This window comes from Eriocheir sinensis, unplaced genomic scaffold, assembly GCF_024679095.1.
Source record: "Eriocheir sinensis breed Jianghai 21 unplaced genomic scaffold, ASM2467909v1 Scaffold368, whole genome shotgun sequence".
In the NCBI taxonomy this organism is placed as follows: domain Eukaryota; kingdom Metazoa; phylum Arthropoda; class Malacostraca; order Decapoda; family Varunidae; genus Eriocheir; species Eriocheir sinensis.
In genome coordinates this window covers 342,501-365,287 of record NW_026111685.1, presented here as the reverse complement: position 1 = coordinate 365,287, position 22,787 = coordinate 342,501, and the positions used below count along the sequence as shown (strand labels likewise).

The 22,787-nt window shown below is 44.0% G+C and overlaps 1 protein-coding gene across 1 annotated transcript in view; it reads right to left on the bottom strand.

Moving 5' to 3' along the window:
* Positions 1-22,787, bottom strand: part of LOC126991936 (basal cell adhesion molecule-like) — a gene marked incomplete at its 3' end in the record, with an annotated part of 133,585 nt that overhangs the window by 27,375 nt on the left and 83,423 nt on the right. The window lies entirely within an intron of this gene.

The following is a 22,787-nucleotide window of genomic DNA, read 5'->3' as shown; positions in this document are numbered from 1 at the left end:
ATTATCGAGGAATGGAAATAGCTGCATGTTTTTCCTTAGTACAATTGAACAGGCACGTGATTGGTCCGCCGGGGGCACACTTTTCCGCACAATGCTGCCTAATGATCGCCTCCAATCCTCGGCGGCGTGTGAGTGTGAAGGAGAGAGAAGAAAACTCCGCCACGTCTTTACGGTGAGACGAGGAGAAAAAGGGAAAATATAATGACGCTGTAGTGTGCCTCGACAATGAGCCGCTGCACCTAACGAGGAGACTACGTGGATTAAAGCGTCGTAATGATATTGATTGTCTCGCGCGCAAGACCTGTTGAGCGGCCCTTCGTCGAGGCGTGATCACCGGCAGCCGCTGTGACATGACGCCCAGACAGTCACGTCGTAATGGCGCACACCGGTAATCGTTATGAAACTCTCGCTGGAATTCCCCGGCAGTGTGATTTTCGTAGTGCCGTCAAAGCATACATTTCTTTTCTTGTGTGTTTTCTCCTTCCTTCCTTCTTATAATCCGACACTTTTCTTTGCTCTCTTGCTTTCCAGTTCAGGTTTCTTTCTTTTCATCTTTTAACTTTGAAAATCACCTAAATAAAGACTACTTCGAGATTGATCCAGTGCAAAAACTAAACTGTAGAAATTAATCAAGGCACACTAAACAGATTCCGCACAAGGCTAAGTAACTATTTTAATAAAGTAAGAACTGGAATCCAGCCCCGTCAGATAGCCATTAGTCAGCCCTCACGAGGCGGCGGTAATCGACCCCGCGACACCGGCAGCCGAGCACCTGCGTGAGTACCGGGACGTGCCGCGCCAGGTGCGGTTTGTGGCTGCCGTCTGTCTTGATTGTCTGTCTTATGTCATTACTGTTTCCCCCGCTTTCCCCTCCTCCTCCTCCTCCTCCTATTCCTCCTCCTCCTCTTCAGGAGCCTTCATCTTTGGTGTCCTGTGTCTCTGACTCGTAGATTACAGTAAATGATAGCAAGAACAAACAGCCTAGTTAGGACCAAGAGGTCTGTTGCTGTTTGCTTTTCTTTTGTATTTCTTTGTATTCCTCCTCTCCTCCTCTTCGCTGACATGAGTACAGGCAGGTACTCTTCTGAAAAAAAGATCATTCACCATCCTTTAAGTGGCATCGCTCGGGCGTGCCCTCTGGTGTGCTCCAAGTGCCTGAACATCGCACATCCTCATCATCGGTCTCCTTCACCCCTGCCCGACTCGCCGGCATTCCCTATTCGTTTACACATGTCAGGTTTGTCGACTTGAAGTTTGTTTTACGAGAGGCTCAGTCACACGTACCATGTGTCACTTTTGTTTTTATATTACTGTGGAGCAAAGACAACGTAAATTAATCAGACAACGATTTGACGTGGTGTTTGAAAACATGTATCTATAAAGCTGCATGCCCAAGTTAAAGAGTGCTGGACAGTGGCTGGCATCATCGTCCAACGGGGGTAAACAAGCCTTGCTTGGGAGGGGCTCAAGAGCTCGCCTTCCGATCCATCAACTGCCTTAATCCGTGTTTGTTTTCGTCGATTCCTTTTATCTTGCAAACACGTGTAGCCCTTTACACACATTGCCGGGCGGTAACAGAGGAAGCACAGTGCAAGTTACTGTCCTCCATTGTACCATGATTCCGCCTTCGAACTATAACAGTGGCTTTCTGTTTTGATTCTCAGTATGGCCAGCACGGATGGGAAAGAATGTCAAAATCCATCCGAAAAGTGCCCAGTATAGCGACAGATATGATCAGTGTACAGTATCTTTAGTAACAAAACCCCTCTTGTGTGCCAGCCACCGCACAGCAGCCACGTCTTTGTAATTGGTTCCTTGACCGCCGCGCATCCGATCCGTGCCTCGGCGGCCGCGGCGGGCACCAACGCGTGCTGGACGATGGCACCCAAGGCGGCCCATCCGGGCCACTTGTGCCGCGCAGCCTCTTGACGAGCCCTGTATAGAACCCAGACTTGTGTAAAGCACACATAAAACATTAATAGAAAGATGTAAAACAATAATGTTAAGAGCAGGGGAACTAATTAGTTTTCCAAGAAGTTTAATTGAGTAAACGATGAAGATCGTTCATCATTTACGGACCGAGAAAAAAAAAGTTTTCATTTTACATGATTTCAATAAATGTGATAATGATGACACACTACAGGAAATTGGTCCCTTCCCTCCAGCCAGGCGTTGCCCCGGGGGGAAACTTCTTAAAACGAGACAAACAAAATCCATCCCTTGCGGGCATCGATAAACAACAAGCGGATGTACAAGCCAGTTGAGCGAGGCCCCGCGGAGCTGCTGGCGGAAAATTTACCGGGAAAATTAATAGAAGCAGCGAAAAATGGAAATGGTAAGAAAGTAGTGCTATTAGTTTGATGAGGCGCACCTAATCATCTTGATATAGTGTGTGTGTGTGTGTGTGTGTGTGTGTGTGTGTGTGTGTGTGGAGAGAGATATAACGTAACGTTTGTGTGTGAATGTATGTGTGTCAACGTTTACATGATCGCATACACACACCAAACACCATTTTACATTCATACAAAAAATAAGCGGCAACGAAACTCCTTTAGGCAAACGCTTTACAACGCTCTAAATCAATTGTCCTCATAAAACCTCCAACGGGCCACAAACAGACCCACTCCTCCGCGGGGCATTGCATTCGCTAAACGTCATACTGAAGAATTCTTGCACCTTTCCTCGTCGGGCCGCGCTACTCCTAAGACCTTGAACTCTTAAGCCGGAGCCGCAACACTGCATCGCCTAAATGAATAATAAAAGCAACACATTTTCCAGCGCGGCCGTAAACTTGCGTGCTTTCTTCCACCAGGCGCGGCTGGCACGTCTCCTTTAACATGCCTTCACGTTTCTGCTGCTGTTGTTGTTACTGTTGGTGTTGCTGCGGGGCTTGCTGTTGTTAGTGGCGTTACCTTGCCTCTTCGTGTCTATTAAACCACCGCGTAGTGTTGGAACGTGTCATTAGTGTGCTGAGTCAGGGTTGAAGCATTTCACTCTTATTTGACCTTTTATTATGTATGTAGCGGTACTTCTCTGTCGCTCCTTGGTGCTCTATCTATCTATTATTCTATCTATCACCGTTACCCACGAGACTTCTGCTTTATAATTCCTCCCCTTCGTGTCTGTCTTCAGTAATCTTGGTGACCTCACACAAGCGTTACCTTTTCATTCGGTGCTTTAGTATGTTTGTAGCGGTACTTCTCTGTCACTCCTTGGTGCTCTATCCATCTGTTATTCTATCTATCTCTTTCACTCTTACCCACGAGACTTCTGCTTTATAATTCCTCCCCTTCGTGTCTGTCTTCAGTAATCTTGGTGACCTCACACAAGCGTTACATTTTCATTCGGTGCTTTAGTATGTTTGTAGTGGTATTTCTCTGTCGCTCCTTGGTGCTCTATCTATCTGTTATTCTATCTATCTCTTTCACCGTTACCCACGAGACTTCTGCTTCATAATTCCTCCCCTTCGTGTCTGTCTTCAGTAATTTTAGTGACCTCACACAAGCATTACATTCTCATTCGGTGTTTTAGTGTGTATGTAGTGGTATTTGTCTATCGCTCTGTTTATCTATCTATCTGTGTCTCTCTCCCTCACCCACGATACTTCCGATGTATAATTCCTCCCCTTCGTGTCTGTCTCCAGTATTCATGGTGGCCTTACACAAGTTGCTCGCCTCGCTCTCCTCGATGCAACACCTGAGACCAGCAGACCAGTAACTTTCCGTCTCCGTTGCCCTCGTGGATGCAATGCGGATATCGTAAAACACCCTTACAATTCACCGTCATTTACATACGTTACGGGGGACGTTTGCAGTACCTTCCCGCCACTCGCCGCGCCCCGACACTCCCGTAATGCGTTTAATATCCATAAATATCGTAACCCACCAATTTTATGCAGTTCTGCTAAGTGAGTGCTCGTAAATATCCCTTCAAGACAGTCATACGCACCCCGCAACGCCCTTGACTTATCTTGTGTTTCATGTAATTTAAGGTGATATAGTTTCTGTTGCAATTGTCCTTAGTGTTGTTTGAACGATTTATTACATTGCTGAGCCTGGTCTCCTTTAATTCTCCTCGCGTATAAGCATTACTGTTTATTTTTATCATTATTGTGTTCTTAGTATGTATGTCTCAATATGAGCTAAGGACAAGATTCACTCATTCATCTTGTAATGTATGCGGCCAACCCATTAACCTTCATCATCTTTAATGTTTCTCCTTCATTTCCAACATTAGTATTCTGCAAACGTATCACAGGACTCCGTGGCGTCTTGTATAATCTAATCTTCATATGTATTCAGCCGTTTTTACTCAGCCCGTATCGTATTACTTATTACTGTTCATATTGTGTCCGTTGATAATTAACCCGAAATTGACCTCCCTCTTGACCACTCGTCTCTACTCTCTTTTATAGTGGCATCAATTAGGCGGTTTTTTATTTTTCATTTATTTTTCCCCTAACCTTTACTGTAAAAAAAATAGACGCTACACAATGTTATCTGGAGCCTCGTGTCTTTATTTTACCTTTGTCACACTTAGAAATGTTCAATTAAAATCATAAATAGCTTTTCATCATTAAAATTCCGGCGCATTCCCAATCATGCCGCACCACCTCATTTACATTTCGGTAACATTGTTTAAATAATCACGGAAGCGTTACAGTATTTATCAGCGCAAAACACACATAAATCATTGATGCTGGAATGCCTACAACTTATTTTATTTATTCCTGCCTCATTAACCAGTGCTATATTTTTTTTATGCAGTGAGTTTGGACAGTGCACTCACTCATCACAGCCGATTATGTTACCAGTTGTTCTATTTGATTTGCCGTTCCATTTTTTTTTGTGTGTGTGAACTTATCCCTCCATCAACTCCATCACTTCTAAAGCTCACGTCAAGGCGCCCTCCATGTCCACCCACGTTTATTTTCTTTCTCCAGTGTTTCTATTCGATTTGCCATTCCATGTTTTCCATTTATGACCTAAACTTATTCCTCCATCAACTCCATCAACTTCTAAAGCTTATGTTAAGGCGCCTTCTATGTACACCCACCCTTCTTTTCTTTCTCCTTTAGTCGTGTCCCGAATTCACAGCGAAATAACTTTCAACTTCTTGCCAATGAAAAGGTTTTGCACTCATTTTCACTCCCACTCCTGACACTCCTTCCCTCCCCTCCATCCTGACGCTCTCCCTCCCACCCTTCAGTCCCAACTCATCAGCCTCACAACATTCATTTTGCATCCAATATTTTTTTTTTCTCTCTCCCACATCCTCTGAGGTGCGAATTTCCATCTTGCATCCACAAACGCGGCCTCCTTTCTCTCCCCTTTGAGCGCGGGGCAACCAACACCTCGCCGCGCCGCTATTCACTCCCTCTTTCTTCACACGCGTTAGTTAACCTTTGAATACGCACCCAGAAAGCTAAAAAAAGAAAACGGAAAACCAAAAAGTAAAAAAAAATCTCATGAGGCGCCTCTCCTAATTCCCCCACCAAACTGCCTTTCTGAGCACCGCCAAAAGAGTGTGAGACCGAGAAAAGAAATAGGAAATGAAATGAAAACCGACGAGAGAAAAGGGAAAGGCGCCTGACAAAGGAAGATTAAAACACGTGTGACTGAGGACGAGACAGGAGAAGGAGGAGGAGGAGAACGACGACGAAGAGGAGGAGGAGGAAAAGAAGAAGGAGGAGGAGGAAAAGAAGAAGGAGGAGGATATTGGAAAGAGGAGGTATCTTGTCAGCACTTACATTAAAGAAGGAACAAAGGGCGTGAGGGAAGGAGCGGAGGAAGGCCCTTCGTGAGATGCGTCTGTGAAAAGGAATAAAAGAGAGCAGAGAGAGAGAGAGAGAGAGAGAGGGAGAGGGAGAGGGAGAGAGAAAGAGAGAGAAGGGGGGGAGAGAAGGGGTTCCACTACGATATGTTTGAGATGGCGATGAAAGAAACGTGAAAAAAAGTACTGAATTCAGTGTGTGTGTGTGTGTGTGTGTGTGTGTGTGTGTGTGTGTGTTGGCCTTTTCTCCACACACACACACACACACACACACACACACACACACACACACACACACAGCAGAAGCAGCAGCGGGGGAAACAAAAACTTGGCGCCCACAACTTCACTCGCAGCTTATAAACATTCTCGGCGCGGCTCGGGATCCTATACGTTGGGAAAAAGAAGGGTCCGAAAAATGGCACAAACAAAACTCGACAAAAACAGAACAAAAACAAAGCAGAAAAAGTGTGAGTGCTGGAGTGTTATAGTTATTCCGTTTGTGTTTGTTTATTGTGTATTGTTCTTGTTTTTTTTATATTTATTTTTTTATTTATTTATTCATTTATTCATTTGTTTAGTCATTCATGTATTTATCTATTTATATATTTTTTTCTGTTTTATCTTTTATATGTGAAAGGTCTGTTAGGCAATTCAATTAGTAATGCAGCTTTCATCATCGCAATATTCACTGACACAATCAACAACAATAACAACAACAACAACTAATATCATCGCCGTTTCTAATTACCAACTTAAGTGACAATAATAATAATAATAATAATAATAATAATAATAATAATGATAACTAGAAGAAGAAGAGGAAAAAAATATGATAAAAATAACAGGAGTAATCGGAATTTAGAATATATTTTTATTTTTTACTACTGCTCCCAACGGTAAAAATCGGCATGATCCATTGACACTCGTAAATGTATGTTGGTGACGGATTGGCGGGCCACGGGGCAACGTCGATATTGTGTTACGGTTCCTCAAGTGCAGGAAGAGTGGTGGTTTCGGCGTAAGTGGTAACCGTCTCTCCGTCATGAAGATTTAGTAGCACATGTTGTCGTTCATAAGTTGTAGTAGTAGTTGTTGTTGTGAATGTTGTAGTAGTAGTAGTAGTGGTGACAGTAGTAGTAGATGTCCAAAAATTTGAAAGCACCACCACTACCACCACAACAACAACAGCAACACGAAAACAACAGCCGTCTCTCCGTAATGGAAAATCGGTCAGTTTGTCACCGAGTTTCGGAATTTAATAATGGCGCCATGTGTGTGTGCGTGCGTGTGTTTGTGTGCGTGTATGTGTGTGTGGGGAGAGAGAGAGAGAGAGAGAGAGAGAGAGAGAGAGAGAGAGAGAGAGAGAATCCTTACCCCCGTACGTGTGCCCTTATAAAATATACCTCCTGTTGACTCGCTGCCATGTAAACAAACGAATATGCGTCCTTGTGAAATATGTCATACGAGAAAGGTTTACTGATCAATGAAAGTTTTATGTTTACAAGCCATAAACACACACACACACACACACACACACACACACACACACACACACACACACACACACACACACACTATCACGACCCACTTGTTGCACTGCACCATCCAAGATAATATTTTACGTTCATTCTCGTCTGTGACTACCGACGTGAAAAAATCCCTTTCGCACTGTTTTCTAACGACGACCTTCTCTCCCTCGTATCCTCCGTTCATTTCCTATCTTTCCTCCGCCCTCCTTCCGGCTTCCTTCCTCCATGCATCCTTGCGTCTCATCTTCGCGCAATCTTCTTTTCACCTTTCATCTCCTGCAGAAACGGAAGCGTCATTAGCCAGGCCGCTGCACCTTTCCGCCCGGCAAGGATTCGCCTGTTTCTGCGGCCCCGGCGGTGACACGTGTTATCCGCGAGGGCGCCGAGTGGGTGTAGCGCCGCGTCGCCACTGGCAGGTGCTGGGTGGAATTGGTGTTGAATTAATGCGGGATGAGGAGCGGCGTCACTGTGGTCGTTGTTTGTCTCCGTACGGTTACAGGGGAAGCCTCTTGTTGTGTGCGTGTACTCGTTGATCAGTGCCACTCCCCTTCATGACCCGGTGCTTGTTCGGGGGGGGTGGGGGGGTGGGGTGGGGGCTTGGAGTCACCTCATTGCCATATATTACTCCACGTTGTTCTTCTTTTTTGGTGCTGCTAAGATTTGTATAGAATGATGCATCCTTATAAGATTGAACGCTCGTCTCCCAACTCTCGCTTCTTCACTTCCCTCCTCTTCACTTCTCTCCCTCCCTTCTTCTTTACTTCTCTTCCTTCCTTCCTTTTCATTTCTCCCTCCCTTCCTCTTCACTTCTCTCCCTCCCTCCCTCTTCATTTCTCTCCCTCCCTTCCTCTTCACTTCTCTCCCTCCCTTCCTTGAAACATTATTTTTTTACGAACATCTTAGTACAGAAAAATGACGAGCGACAACTACAAAACCGTGTCAACGCCATCATTCTCGACGTACGGTGCTTTCAAGCCGAGTTTAAAGCACAGAGAGAGAAACTTACGTGTTGATGGGAGTGTAGGAAGGTACTGTGTTGTCGTGTATGGTTTGAATTTTTATCAGTTCACAAGGTAACCAAAAAAACAAATAGACCTAGTGCTTCAATTTCCCGTCACTACAATTTTATAGAAGGAAGAAAATGGGTGTAGAACAGAAGAATGGTGGAGGATATCATATCGTTCCCACTTTGAATACCGAATAAGCCTTTCCCTTCCTCTTCTACCTATTTCCTGCCTTCATAATCCCCCTCCTCTTCCCCACACACACACATTTCTCCGTCTCTTAACAATGTGTTCCGGGGTGCTTTGAATAAGGAGGAGAAGGAGGAGGAGGAGGAGGAAGAGAAGCGGGGGGAAGCAGTATTGAGGTTGTTGTTGTTGTGAGTATATGTAGCAGGTGTGCGGGTGTGTGTGTGTGTGTGTGTGTGTGCGGGAAGGATGACGACACACGGAGCCTGCTGTCCACCGCGTTGTAGGAGCTGAGTGGGCCATTTGTCCGGGCGTCGGTCGGGAGTGTTTCCTGCCCGGGTTCCTCCTATTCTCCTTCCTCGCCCTGATTTTATTATTCTATCACTACTCCCTGTCACCTTCTCCTCCTCCTCCTACTCCTCTTTCTCTTCCTCCTCCTTCTCATTCTCCTCCTTCTCTTTCCTCTTTTTCCTCCTTCTCCTTTCTCACTTCCTCCTTCTCCTTCCTCTTCCTCCTCCTCCTCGTCCTCCTCCTCCTCCTCTTCCTCCTCTTTTCTCTTCCTCCTCCTCCTCCTTTCTGTTTCACTCACTTCCTCCTCCTCCTCCTCCTCCTTCCTCGTCCTCCTTCTCCTCTTCCTCCTCCTCCTCTTCCTCCTCTTTTCTCTTCCTCCTCCTCCTCCTTTCTGTTTCACTCACTCCCTCCTCCTCCTCCTTCCTCTTCCTCCTTCTCCTCTTCCCCTCCTTCTCTTCCTCCTCTTTCCTCTTCCTCCTCCTCCTTCTCCTTTCTGTTTCACTCACTTCCTCCTCCTCCTCCTCCTCCTTCCTCTTCCTCCTTCTCCTCTTCCCCCTCCTTCTCTTCCTCCTCTTTCCTCTTCCTCCTCCTTCTCCTTTCTGTTTCACTCACTTCCTCCTCCTCCTCCTCCTCCTCAGTCCTGTTCTATCCTTTCCTCCTCCTTCGTCTCCCTCTCCTCCATTTCCTATAATTACCTCCTCCTGCTCCGTTCTCTCACTTCCTCTTCCTCCTCCATTTCCTATACCTTCCTCCTCTTCCTCCTCCTTTTCCCCTCCTTTCGTTCCCACACCTTATCTCTCATTTCCTCTAGCTTCGTTTCTGTTCCTTTCCTTTTCTCTACTTTTCTCTTCTATTTTCTCGTCTCCTTTTATCATTCCTCTGCTCTTATTTTTCTCTTTTCACCTCTCCTCATCTTTATTATTTTTTTCTCTAATCTTTCCTCCTTCTGTCTCCTCTTTAATCCTCTTATCCCATCTCTTCTTTCCTCTCCTCTTCTCTCTTATCTCCTTCTCCTGTCTCCCCTTCAATCCTCTTCCTTCCTCTCATCCCCCCCATCTTCTCTCACCTTCTTACCTTTCGTTTCCTCTCATTTCCTCTCCTTCTCTTCTCTCCTCCTCCTCCTCTGTTCCATGGTAAGAAATGCATGAATGATAACACGGCGTGGAAGCGAAGCAATCGGTCGCCATCACGTTAAGAAATGCACTTGTTTTCGTCCTGAATTCCGGGAAAGAGAAGGAGGAGGAGGAGGAAAAGGAGGAGGAGGGGGAAGAAGAAGAAGAAGCATAAGAGGAAGAGGAGGTGGGAGTAATGAGAAAGGGAAAGGAAAGAGGGGAGGAAAGGAAGCCTGCCAATGAGGGAAACAACAAAGGAACGAGTGTGGGAAGGAGAGAGAAAGAGGAGGAAGAAGAAGGAGAGAGGAAGAAGATGGAGGTGGAGGAACTCTTGAGGTATGGAGGTATTGAGGTGTTTACGTGGATCTTCTTTGCATGGTGGAGGAAACAAGAGTGGAAGGAGAAGGAGGAGGAGGAAGGTAATATATGGAGGAAGGAATCGGAGTCAAGTGGAGGAGGAGTGTGGAGCAGTGTGGAGGGGAGAGAGGGAGGCCTTTTAGGTCACGTGGAGGAACAATTTAGGTGGAGGGAAGTATTTGGAGGGGACACAGACACAAAGGAGGGGCTGGAGAACTATTTGAAGTGTGTGGAGGAGGAATCTATGCAGAGGTTGAAGGTTGAAGGAGGAAAGCAAATGTGAGGGAATTATTCCAGGTGTGTGTGTGTGGGGGGGAGAATAAAGTTAGATGTTGAAGGGGAAGGAAGAGGATGGAGGAGGAAAGGGAAGGAGGAAGGAAGTGGAGAAGGATGTAAGAGAGGACAGAGAGAGAGAGAGAGAGAGAGAGAGAGAGAGAGAGAGAGAGAGAGAGAGAGAGAGAGAGATTTACATGTACATAGAAAATCAGACCACACAGACCCCATGGTCCAGACTTGGTGGTCTGTCCTTAAACCTAAGTGATTTTACATTAATCAGAAGACTCCAAAACGTTGCATTACTACTCTAGTTGATATTAAGTTGAAGGAAGTGACGGTCGAGCTTATTTTTGAAGGAGTCAATCGTGTTACACTGGACCACTGATGGTGGGCTTATTCCATTCTCCACTACAACGTTGGTGAAGAAAAATTTGGTGCAATCTGAATTTACTTGTCTACATCTGAGTTTTACGCCATTGTTCCTCGTGCAGACTGTCATCGATCATAAACAATGTTGATCTGTCTACATTCGTGAAACCATTAAGTATTTTAAAACATTCGATCAATTTTCCTCCAGGCGACGTTTCAAGAGAGAACATGTTAAGGATAGAAAGCCTTTCTTCGTAGGATTTGTTGCGCAAGGAAGGGATCATTTTCGTTGCCCGACGCTGAACACCTTCTAATTTAGCAATATCCTTTGCATGGTGGGGACAAAACTGTACCGCATATTCAAGTGGGGTCTGACTAAACTGTTGTAGAGCAGGAGTATTACATCTTTATTCTTGAATACAAAGTTTCTTTTAATGAAGCCCAACATTCTGTTCCTTTATTTGCTGCATCGATGCATTGCTGTGAGAATTTGAGGTTTGACGCGATATTGAGCCCAAAGTCTTTGACGCATTGAACGCTTTTGAGTTTAACGCCGCGCATTTCGTATTCGAACTTCTTATTGTTCTTATTGTTCTTATTGAAGGACCTGGCACTTGTCTACGTTAAAGGGCATCTCCCATCTATCCGACCAAGCTGAAATTTTGTGCAAATCCTCTTGGAGGCTTTGCCTGTCTTCGTCAGTGAGAACCGAGTTACCAATCTTTGTGTCGTCTGCAAATTTACTAATGCGGTTATTGAGTCCAACATCCACGTCGTTGATGTAAATAATGAAGAGCACTGGGCCAGGACCGAGCCCTGAGGACGCCACTAGTGACAGGCGCCCCCTCTGAGTTAAATCCGTCAATCACTACTCTTTGTTGTCTGTTGCTCAACCAATTCGCGATCCATTGGTTTACTTGACCGTCAATACCTATTTGCTTTAATTTGTAAAGTAATTTATGATGCGGGACTTTATCAAATGCTTTCTGGAAATCAAGATAGACTACGTCCAGTGATTTGATTACGTCATAAACAGTGAAGAGGTCGTTATAGAAGGTTAATAGGTTTGATAGGCAGGATCTTTTGTTTCGGAAGCCATGTTGTGAGTCCCCAATCAATGAGTGGCTTTCAAGGTAACTCACAATTTTGTCTCTAATTATGCCTCAAGTAGCTTACCTACAACCGAAGTTAGACTAATGGGCCTGTAATTACCTGGTACTTTTTGTCTCCTTTCTTGAAAATCGGTGTCACGTTAGCCTTTTTCCAATCTGAAGGGACGATGCCTTGTCGCAAGGACATAATGAATACGGTTGTGAGGAGGAAGTATTTCGCTCTTCGTTTCTTTCAGCAGAGTTGGATATGCTTTGTCAGGTCCAGGACTTTTATTTGTTTTAAGTGAATGGAAGCTTTAAGGACTTCATCGTTTGTTATTTCAAAATGAGGCAATGCATGCTCGAGATTTACAATAGTACTGGTGTTGGTGGTAGCGAGAGGAAGACTGTTAGTATTAAACACCGAGGAAAAGTAATTGTTTAAGAGGTTTGCAATGTGTTGGCTGTCAGTCACTAGTGCACCGTCGCTGTTTGTTAAAGGTCCAATACCACTTTTGATCGCCTTTCTGTTGTTTATGTAACTGAAGAAAGATTTCGGGTTATTTTTACAGTTGGCTGCAATATTTTCTTCATATCTACGCTTTGCCTGACCTACTAGTCTTTTTACTCGTCGCCTGGCATCATTATAGAGTCTAATGTTCTCGGGCGTGGAGAGAGAGAACAAACACGAGGAAATAAAAAAAAAACAGCAAAACAACAATGGTCGAGATAACTTTTTGGAAACTGACTAATAGAGCAAGGGAAGGAAGGAGGGAAGTGGAGAGGAAGGAAGGGAGGAAGGTGGAGAGGAAGGAAGGGGGGAAGTGGAGAGGAAGGGAGAGAGGACGGTGGAGAGGAAGGAAGGAGGGAAGTGGAGAGGAAGGGAGAGAGGAGGGTGGAGAGGAAGGGAGGGAGAGAAGTGGAGAGGAAAGGCGGGAGACGTGTGTATACCGACTTGTTGCCCCTCTCCCCCTCCCCCCCATTCTCTCTCTCTCTCTCTCTCTCTCTCTCTCTCTCTCTCTCTATCTCTCTCTCTCTCTCTCTCTCTCTCTCTCTCTCTCTCTCTCTCTCTCTCTCTCTCTCTCTCTCTCTCTCTCTCTCTCTCTCTCTCTCTCCACACACACACACACACACACACACACACACACGTTCGCCAGTCTGTCGTCAATGTAGATTCGTCGACAAACCAAACTGAACGTCGCCGTGATAGAAAACGGAGCCCATCTTTCTGGGGGGCGTGGGAAGGGAGGAAAAGGTGTTGGTGTTCCTAGGTAGTGGTAGCGGGGTCTCAAGCTCACCTGTATTGGCTAAAGGAAAGGTACTGGAGGTGTGAAGGAAGGTCGTGGCAGAAACAGCAGTAGCAAAAATAACAAAAGGAAAGGATGTGGATTTTGTTTGGGTAGATTATGTGTATAGCGCTGAATGGTTGAGTGCGTGAAGGTGTGCATTGGAGAGTGGGATAATGTTCTTTGTGTATGATGATAATTAAAAGAGAAATAAAAATACAGGAAAACTATGGGAGAGAAAGGAGGAAAAAAAGGGAAAGAAAGGAAGGATGAGAAAATAAGTGTGAAGAAAAAATAGGAATAGAGCAATACAGGAAAACCAAGGGAGAGAAAGGAGGAAAAAAAGGGAGAAAAATGAAGAATGAGAAAATAAGTGTGAAGGAAAGATGGGAATAACAGAAATACAAGAAATCTAGGAGTCTAATTTATGTATTATTATTATGATGGTATGAGGGTGGAAGTTCGTTGTTTGTGTGTGGAATGACGAACTGAGGTGAAGTTACGAATGTCTTAGGTCAGGATGTGTGTCCTTTTTATGGTTAGTGGTGGTGGCGGGTTGTGTTTGGAGGACGGTGAAGAGAACCAAATATGTTAAGGTCTTATGTGGAGGTTCTAAAGACGTTGGAATGGTAATAGAAATGTGAGGATGATGTGGATGATTGCGAAAGGTAGAGACTGTGAGGTGAGGGAAAGGTTGGAAGAGTGAGACAAAAAATAAAAGGGTATGAGTGAAATTGAATGAATGAAGTTAGGAGAAAAATGAAGATCGAAATGAGAGGGAGAGGTTAGAGTGGAAAAGTTAATGGAAAAACTGATTGAGCAGTGTAGATGAGGCGGGAACAGTTTGTCGGATTTTAAAAGTAGACGGAATCAAAGTGGAGAGAAGAGAGAGAGAGAGAGAGAATATTCGTGGACGTAAATGTGAGAGATTTTGCACACGTATTCTGTAATTGATTCCCGAAATGACACACGCTTAGTTTCAGTGGCAGATCAGATTTTAGTTGAGCGCAGAGCAACGTGGCTCGGGCAATATATAGCGACCGGCAAGATGTATTATGTTTGTGCAGTGTCCGTGGTTGCTCTGGGAAGACTCTTGAAGGTTAAGCACGACGTCCTTCTCGCTCCCCAAAAGACAAACTCGTCACTCGATTCACTTCACTTGCTTTGGATGGAAGAGCAAAAATCGTAATGCCAAAAATCCAAAAATCCAAAATCCAAAAATTCATAATACAAAAATCCCAAACCCGAAAATACAAAATAAAAAAATGAAAAATAAAAAATTCAACGCAAAAGTTCAATATCAAAAAAACAAAATAATCAAATTCGAAATATTCATAATTCAACATCAAAATACAAAAAAAAAGGAGTATGTTCCTGCTAATGTGTATGTGGAGTAAACCTTAGCCCGCAGCAGTGTGTAAGGGACCTAACGCACGAGTTGTTGATAGGACCATTAGCGGTCACAGAAGGGTCGTTGCTCAGCCCGGGACCGCGTGAGGTATGGCCATTTCCCTCAACATTTCGGCGCCCAAGCAAGACAGGACTTTCATAGGAGCTTGGGGTATATCCAAGGGTAGTTTATGACCCTGGTTGTATTTTCACCATTCTCCTGTATCATGAACATAAAATACCACTCATTAGAACCCGACTGATTCTGTTTTTGTCCTTTGAAATGTGAGAGGAGGTTCTACTTATTAGAACTCGACGGATTTCCTTTATGACCTTTGGAATGTGAGAGGCAGAAGCGAGTGACAATGCCGACCGTAAAGTGAGGGCGGAGAAAACCTCTTGACTGTGTTGATGGAATAGCAGGTAGAGATGCACTGGCTGAACATGACACGTGATATGTTAATTGAGAAAACTATCTACCGCTTGACTATGTTGATGGATAGCAGGTAGAGGTGCACTGGCTGAACATGACACGTGATATGTTAATTGAGAAAAAAACTTCCTTCATTTTCTCAGATATACAGATTCTGACAATAATATTAAAAAAAGTTATGATAGTTCAAAACCAGGTGGCAGCTCACAGCCCCCGGCAAACATGTCAGATGCATGCATGACTCGAAAAAGGAGGGTAATGGAGTAAACGAAAGAAAAGAAAAAAAAGGCTGTTATCTGTGTGACATCACATTCCTCGCTTGATGTTCTAGTTGATGACTGATAATGATACTTTATTTAATAGTATTAGAAGCGAAGAAAAGACGTGGGAACGGGCATATGCCATCAGCAGAAAATATATTCATTCGTAAATGTCACAGGGGATACTTGCATGTAAAAACACCGCTCACGTGTAGTTCAAGTAATTGGACATTGTATTATTTTCTCTGATAAAATACTCGTGCAGAGAAAATTGTCGTGTTTAGTGAATGTTTTAGGATCTTGACGTGACCGTTTGGTTGCTATCAGTTCTTCTGGTGTTAAATATTCAAGATAGAGAGAGATAAGCTGAGAACTGGACGAAGAGGAGGAAGAGAGAGAGCCTAGTGTTTAAAAGTAGACCAACATTACACAAGTTTACCGGACGACTGTCACTAGGAGAGAGAGAATGCAATACGGACAAATGTGTTAAAATATATTCCCATCCTTTATCAGTTAAGTGTGCAATTGAGCTTTATAGTATACACACACACACACACACACACACACACACACACACACACACACACGATAGATCCATTTGTTGAACTGATGGATACGTGATGAAAAAAAAGATAAAAAAGAATAATTGACCGATGAGAGAGATAGTCGTCTCCTGCTATAACAGTTTCACTCTGACTTATGAAACACACACACACACACACACACACACAGACACACACACATTCAGAGTACACGATGCAAAAATAGATAAATTAAATCACCCTACTGCCCCCGTTCCCTATTTTCCTCATATACTTCAATCACTCTTACCATTATTATTTTACTGACCTATTCTCATTCAACTCTCTAACAAATATAACTTTTTTCAGCCTCTAACTCATCACACGTGGAGGCCGGCGGGCGGTTATTCATACTTGATTTGCTTCCGTCACTCATTCGGGTTAGCCGGCTTGTGTGTCTGTCGTGTGTGTCCGCTTCGGGTATCCGGCTGTCCACTCCGATCCGCGCCTTTGCATGCATTCAACACTGACAGGCAGGTCATAATCAAGCATTTCTCTACACTGGTCATCACGCTGGCGACTTGGAGCGACTGGGTGTGTAGAGATAGGGGCAAGCAGCGGTGTGTGTGTGTGTGTGTGTGTGTGTGTGTGTGTGTGTGTGTGTGTGTGTGTGTGTGTCACGTCCCATGCCTTGAAATGTTGCTGTTCTTATTCTCTTCTACGTTTTGTTCACCTTTCATGTTAAGAATGTATTGCTAGTAGTAGTAGTAGTAGTAGTAGTAGTAGTAGTAGTAGTAGTAGTAGAAGAAATGTAGTAATAGTATCATCAATATCAATCATAAACTCCTCCTAATTTTGACTTGTATATATAGTATTCCTAAATTTTCATTGCACACTACATTTTCTCTAAAACATTTTCACTCATCTAAAATGTCCGTTTCTCTCCTCCTCTAGTTTCTGTTTTTGAACTTATTCACACATTGTTTCCCAAGAACTTCGAATCGTATATTCTTGGAGCAAACAATTCCTCGAACCTCAAATGTTTTCCCTCGGCATCAAATCCTCCAGCTTTCCATCGCCTCCAACACTTCATTGCATCAAGCCTTCTATTCTTACCTCCTCCTCCTTTCATCGCAAATCCTCTTGTGTTCTCGATGTTTCCAGTTCTCAAAACCGTCCAATTTTCCCAGACCTGAGCTGAAACTTTCCCTCCCTTGTGACGCCTCGGAGCCTTCACCTCGCCTCGTACGCGCGCTGTTTTGCTACTTTGTTGTCTTCGTCTTCGCCTTCGCTCTTGCTGCCTTCTATTTTTGGTCGCACCCCGTCAGATTTTAGATAGATAGATAGATAGATAGATAGACAAAGAGGGAGATAAATAGATAGATATAGATTATACGTATATCAATTTATAGAGAAAAAAAGAAATATAGATACATAACTAGATAGGTCGATAGTGTAAGCTTGCGTGTGTGTGTGTGTTTGTGTTTATGTGTGTATGTGTGTGTGTGTGTGTGTGTGTGTTCACCCGAGCTTCTCCCCTCAATCATATTACAGTTCAGTGTCGGGTATATTGATAGGAACATTAGCAAAAACATATCAAATGGTTCCCTGAGAAAAAGGGTTAGCTGGGTAAAGATAAAGTGAGACAAGGAGGAGGAAATGCTGTGCGAGTAACAAGATGAAGGAGGAGAAAGGGGTGATTTTAATGATGAAAACCAATCAGTATGGATAAGAGGAGTCAGTGGAGTAAGACTAGCGAAAATTAGGATGAAATTTTTTTTTTCTTTTCGTCCTTATTTCTTATCATTGCTGTATGAGTGGCGTGCTGGAGTAAAAAGTGTGAGCTTAAGGGTTATAGCTTTTTTGACGTACTTTTAATTAAAGGATCTACCGTATCATAACTCGATGAGCCTTTCCTTAAAAACAGTGAAGATAACCCTAGTTTCAGTTTTTAAAAAATGTCACCCCAAATAAAATAAAAAAATAGTCACCACAGTTTCGTTACTACTCATAAATAATAGAACTCGCTAGAACTGTTTAGAACTTTTAAGAACATTTTAGACCTGTTAAGAACTTCAGGAGTTGCCTTGAACTTTCTTTAACTGTTTAGTGTAACTCCAGAAAATTCGTTAATCTTATGTATTACCTTGCTGTCCTTAAAGTAAATGGCCAATGGTTATTCTCTGAAGACAAACAACTGTACCACCTTCAAGTGGAGAGCAGAGATGTGGCGCACTCTACAGGTTAAGTAGCAAGTGGAAAAACGATTCGCCCTGAGGGTTACCATGACGGCACCGTCTTCCACTGCGTCGTGCCGGGCTTCATCCAGCCGACAGGAGCAGGCAGCAGCGGAGAAGCCGCCTTAAATAAATAAATAAAAAAAAAAATGCCTGCTGAAACAGCCTCAGCATGAACATCTTACGATCATGCTTTTTGTGGTAGTGGAATTCAATCAAAAGAGAGCGAGTATAAAGGGGAAGATGAGAGTACTTTTCTACTGACCAGAAAATACAACAAAAGTAAAGTCGCACCCAACCTTGGTGACGTCCACGGGAGCATCAACAAGTCAAGCTGCTAAATAATGCAACCAGTTGTCACTTGATGGCAGTGACATTTCAACACTAAGGCAAATAGCAATTTAAACTTCAAAGAGCCATGAGTCTACTAAATTAAAGGAGAAGGTGACTGAAAGATTACAGGGGGAAGATTTGTCTTTACGTCTCGATCGAAAGCGCATTGAAGTAAATGAGTATAAAGTAGTAGTGCTTTAAAATGAATAAAAAATAAAAGAGGATTGGATGCATTGTGTTTGAAAGGTGACAAGGCTGAATCTATTGATGGAGGAATTGCAAACTTTATTGATGACTACAACTTACGGAATGCAATAAAGATGGTCGCTGCGGACATAAGCGCTAACACGGGGAAAGGAGTAAAATTGTTGTCACGTTGCAGCAAATGCTCTTAAAGAAAAGTAACTGCAAACCGCAATTTATCAGTTGTCAGCAACACGTTCTGGTTAGCATTCCCCGTTTGGTTATGGTCGGCGATCTTGTTGTTATCACTAGTTCTCCAAATTTCAAACACCCATTTTTGTCCCAACTGATGAAGAATTATGATGAACTGAAGGCGAAGTTTATTGATGCAACAAAGATCATTGATAAATCAGGATGAAGAGATAATTATCGTACCATATAATGCGGGTGTTTAGATTCTTTGAAGAAAAAGAGCAATTTCCGTATGTTAACAATGCGAGGTGGAATTCATGAGCCATTCTAGGTATCCTTGCGTTCATTTATATTGCTACAGCAAGGAAGGCTTGGGAGAAGGCATGCAGGTTCAGTTCGTACTACTGGGCAGATTATTGGTTTACAAATCAGATGCACAATAAAACTGACCTCAAGAACTTGTCAGAAATATTGACTCCCTACAAAACAGCATTGAACCCATACGAAAATCACCTGAAGCAAGAGCCATCCGTGCCCAAGACCCGTACTCATGACAACAAGAACACACTGAGCAAGAAGTAATGAGTGCGCAGAGCATGCAATAAGCGTAAGACAGGAGCTGTGTGCCGCCTGCAGGAACAAAGACAGATTGCAACCTTGATTTATTTTAAGCAATGAACAGCAATACATCTACAGTTACTAGAACAGTTATGGTGAGAGCTTATTGTAAGCCTGTTACATGCAATATGCGATAGTTACCTATGGAAAAATCGATTTTTAGGTTTTGGGGCTGCCTTTTCATTAGTATGTGATATGACAGTTATTACTTTTTTTTGTATTGAGGCTAAACTTCCTCGAATTAGGGTACAGGAATATTAAGTTGTTGAAAAAAGTTATAACCCTAGTAAGCTGACACACACACACACACACACACACACACACACACACACACACACACCTGATCGACCTGACCGAGGTCAGTCGTGGGTCACGGCGCTCCGAATGAAGTAGCCCGGGGCCAGCCTGTTGGCCTCCCCCCTTCCCCTACATCCCCCTCTCCCTTTTCATCAAAAAAAAAAAACATCGTCAGAAACTTTTGTGACATCAAGCTTAATCATGGTGACAGACAGTGAGTGCAGTGCGTTTGTGGTGCCGTGAAGACACTGAGGAGCAGAAATGGCCAGTGTGACGCCGACGCAGCCCTACCATCCACCGACGCCCCAGGTCCTCCCGCCCGACCATCATACTGCTGGGATAAGTCGGTTCAGGTGCAGTGCAGTGTTGAGGCCCGTCACTCAGGCGGGGCCATTGTTGGGGCAATCGGCACGCCGCTCACCATACAAGGCAGTGCAGACGATAGACGTTCCCACGCCTACTGCCGCTCGGTCCGCCTCTCCCCATCTTGTCTCGCCGGCTGCATGGATTAGCAGGTCATCGCTAAGCCCATAAGCTGAGTGACGGCCGACACCGCCTCTATTTGCATCCCCGCCATCAGCTGCGACCTGACCGTTTTTGACCTGGGGTTGACCTGGGGCCTTACACCTGACCCGCCACCCGGAAGACGACACCACCTCTCGCACCAACGCACTGCACTCCACCCCCCCCCCCTCCCCCTCCCGCCCTCTTCTATTTCATCACAACTTTCCCACAATGTAAACCATAGACCCCCTATACCCCTTTCATATTTCACTATTTCAACATTGTATTTTAATCTGTATATTTTCAGCTTAACAGCTCCAATCACTTGATAAACCGATTATTATTATTATTATTATTATTATTATTATTATTATTATTATTATTATTATTATTATTATTATTATTATTATTATTATTATTATTATTATTATTATTATTATTATTATTATTATTACACACACACACACACACACACACACACACACACACACACACACACACACACACACACACACACACACACACCTTTCATCTTTACTCATTAGGCCGGGAATCATCATCATCTCCTGCAGGTGTGAAGTGACAAGAGGCTAATTACCTCCCGCTGGAAGGAAGATGAGAATGGAAGGCGGAGGTGCGGGAGGCGGAGGAGGAGGAGGAGGAGGAGAAGAAGGAAGAAGGAAGAGATCGCTTTATCTTTGTGCTGTTTGCAGAATGGAAAAACAAAGTCACACACACACACACACACACACACACACACACACACACACACACACACACACACACATATTTTTCAACCCAGCATGAAAGACGGACACTTACTTTACTTACTTACTTACACACACACACACACACACACACACACACACACACACACACACACACATTTTTCAACCCAGCATGTAAGACAGACACACAAAACTTAGCCTATCCAAAAAAATCCACCTCGTCCAAGATCAACACCACAAAAAAAAAAAACTATCACACTCAACATTGCAATCATATTCAATACATCGCAGATAGATATAGAAATAAGTCGGCTCCGTATTCTCTCCTCATCTTACACCGGGAACTGTTGAGCACGCGAGGTCGTTAGCGCAGGGAGCCTCGTTACGCGCCCAGTCGAATGGCCTCCCGCTGCCTGTTCCTCGTACGGCCCAGTGTTAGGGTGTCTGCTCCCGCTCCAAGTCTCTTCCCGGAATGTCTCAATGAACCGCTTGGCCGATACTGTCCATGAGAGAGAGAGAAGCCAGAAGGGAAAGAAAACAAGAACAACGGATAAAGGAGAGGAGAGGCGAAGGCAACAGGTGGATGGAGGAATGGAAGACGAGGCAGGAGGAGGAAAATAACACACAGCAAGGAGGAGATGGAAAAGAAAGGCACCAGGTCTAGACAGGAAGGGATGTGCGTGGCAGGAGGAGACAACAACACGAGGAAGGAAGGAAATAAAGAAGAGAGAAAAAAAACGAGAGAGAAAGTTAGCAATATATGAGACCTGGAGAATACTACTGAGAGAGAGAGAGAGACAAGAAAGGAAGTTAGTAATATCCGAGACCTGGAGAATGCTACTAAGAGAGAGATAGACAGATAGATAGAGGGAAAGACAGAGAACAAAGACGGACACGGACAAACAGACAATAATAACAAAACAATATCCTGGCGTATATACATGTTTGTTTCGTGTTTGTTCCCCACAGACAGACACTAGACATAACAAGCAGACTGACGAGGAAGGCCTGAAGCATATCGACGCGTGTTTAGTATTTCTCCTCACTAACGGAGAAACAGTAAAACGGGCAAAGTGATTGAGAGAGTTTTGAGGAAGTGGCTGCGGGGATGTCAGGCTAATCTTTTCGGTCCCCAACTACACACGTTTGACAAGTGTTTCGTAGGAGTTTGGGGCATTTCCAGGGGTACCTTTATGACCCCGATTTTTGTTTGACCCTTCTTCTGCACCATGAACGTTGAAAAACACTCATGAAAACCGGACTGACGTGAGAGGAAGAACACATTTGACAAGGGTTTCGTAGGAGTTCGGGGCATTTCCTGGGGTTCTTTTATGACCTTGGTGGTAGTTTGACCCTTCTTCTACACCATGAACGTAAAGAAATACTCATGAAAACCAGATCAGTCCTATTTTCGATCTTTGGAAGTAGTTGACGTGAGAGGAAGAAGACTTTTGACAAGGGTTTCATAGGCGTTTCGGGCATTTCCTGGGGTACTTTTATGACCTTGGTGGTAGTTTGACCCTTCTTCTACACCATGAACGTGAAAAAACACTCATGAAAACCCGATCAACCTTCTTTTCGGCTTTTGGAAATTGTTGACATGTGGTGGAAGCTTCTGAGATTACTGACCCTCAATCCGTACTCACAATCCTTAACACTGGCGGTCCATCGCTCTTCGCAGGCTCCTCTTAGGCTCTTCTTATTCTCCTCTTAGGTCCATACATAATTAAACTCTTCTAAGCCTTGGTCCGTCTATTTAAAAGGCTCTCGCTGAAGTTATAAGGTTTCCATGGGTGGTTTCCTGAGCCCGGCGGTAGTT